The sequence below is a fragment of the Palaemon carinicauda genome, chromosome 24, assembly GCF_036898095.1.
Source record: "Palaemon carinicauda isolate YSFRI2023 chromosome 24, ASM3689809v2, whole genome shotgun sequence".
In the NCBI taxonomy this organism is placed as follows: domain Eukaryota; kingdom Metazoa; phylum Arthropoda; class Malacostraca; order Decapoda; family Palaemonidae; genus Palaemon; species Palaemon carinicauda.
In genome coordinates this window covers 28,753,573-28,755,519 of record NC_090748.1, presented here as the reverse complement: position 1 = coordinate 28,755,519, position 1,947 = coordinate 28,753,573, and the positions used below count along the sequence as shown (strand labels likewise).

The 1,947-nt window shown below is 34.6% G+C and overlaps 1 long non-coding RNA gene across 1 annotated transcript in view; it reads right to left on the bottom strand.

Moving 5' to 3' along the window:
• Positions 1 to 278: 278 nt before the first annotated feature.
• LOC137617833 (uncharacterized) overlaps positions 279 to 1,947 on the bottom strand; it is a 2,195-nt gene continuing 526 nt past the window's right edge. Inside the window, exon 3 of the long non-coding RNA XR_011039678.1 lies at positions 279 to 1,671. This is a non-coding gene — a long non-coding RNA (uncharacterized lncRNA). The remainder of the gene's footprint in view (positions 1,672 to 1,947) is intronic.

The following is a 1,947-nucleotide window of genomic DNA, read 5'->3' as shown; positions in this document are numbered from 1 at the left end:
AAAACAACGTTTTCTGAATCTGAAATGACAGTTGCTAGATTCATGACTAAACTGACCACACTTAACACAACCATGTTTAGATTTTAAAATTTGCACCTTATCGGTAGGGGAAGGGAACTTTAAACATTCATAAATAAAATGAGAATTATTAGCGTTACCAACTTTAAGACACAAAGAACAGCTGGGTGAAGACCTGGAATCTGAATCACTCGTTAATGCCTCTACAGCTAAACTTACCATTTTCTCCTTTCGAGAAAAGTCCTGTACATTCGGCGAGATTTTACTCTTTGTACCTTTGGCGACCTTTTTGTCATGCTCGTATCTTTCACATGCTGTAAAAAAGTTTGTCTTAATATCATTCAGGGAAGGGTGAGTCTTGCCTGTAATCTGAATTAAATGGCGCTGGAAACTATCATTCAGCCCATACCAAGCAAAATACCTAATAAACTCATCAACACTAATATTCAATGTCTCCACTGATTCACATACCGATCTGAGCTCGGAAATAAAGAGAAAGGGGTCTTCCCAATCTTTCAAATGTAAAGTAGTAATTTTCTTAATGGCTGAATTCTTCCGAATATCGGTTGATGCAAATGCTGAAATGAGCAATTCTTTGGCATCAGCGTAATGCTGCTTATCCGCTTCCAAGGAACCTAACAAAACCTTTCCTCTACCCTCAACTTGTTGTTTAAGCAATAAAAGCAAATCCCTATCGGGATAGTTAAAAGGTTTAGTAGTTCCCTCAAATTCTGTGATGAACTTCAAAAAATCTTCACCTTCTACACTACGAAACTTGGGAAGAGGTGCTACAGGTTGTTTAAGTAAACTTCTGGCTACATCGGTAACATTACTAGAGCCAAGGATACTCGTAGAAATATCTAGGAGAGGTAAACAGGTTTCAATCTTATCTATGTAATCCTGACATAATAATAATTCAATCTCTAAATCTTGACTATCAGAATCCCCAGGAAATTTCTTATCCAAAATCTCAGTGTCCAAGTCAGTTAACTTATTCTTGTAATTTACCGGAATACCTTTGATAGATAATTTTTCTTCCTGGCTAAGAGTATTGAATGTGGAGGACCTGTTAAAATATTCAGTCACCTTTTTACGGATGACTTTCCTTTGCCCAATAAGCACAGATAAACCAGACATTGTTAAATTATACAAGAAATAATGATCCTAGAAAGGAAAAAATATCAATGTAATAATCCTAAAAGGGAAAAAATATCAATGTAATAATCCTAGAAGGGAAAAAATATTAATGTAATAATCCTAGAAGGGAAAAAATATTAATGTAATAATCCTAGAAGGGAAAAAATATTAATGTAATAATCCTAGAAGGGAAAAAATATTAATGTAATAATCCTAGAAGGGAAAAAATAATATAATAAATCTGAAAGGGAATAAATTTCAGTTCACACAATGGATCCCGACTACTTTCACCACCTAATGGGATTCTGCATAACAAAAATCCAACTTCCTTCGTTGTTGCCCCACGTTGGGCGCCATAAGCTGAAAAACTGTGAAGTCACCTTATAAGGTACTTAAAATACGGAAGGGAAGTCTATTCATACACTTTTGAAATATTTAAATTTATTATTTATTGCAAATGTGTCAAGTGCATGACACAGGGCTCTTCCTCTTCAATAATCAGCTTCTCCTCCATACCTGGATGGGAAATACAGAAATTGCACGTTAGTGGTAAAGCCTAAGAATTAACTTAAATTATATACGTAAGAATAATATGGCAAGAAGCACTTATACATAGGAATATGCAAACCGTTACCTTACTGTAAGTAGGTCACGACAAGAAAAACCAAGTATGACAACCATATCAAGGCTGGATAATCCTATCCTGAAATAATATAATATCCGTGTAAGTTTGCATTAAAGGAGACTCTTACAATTTTATGTTGATTTATCCAGAAAATAACAAATAGTAGC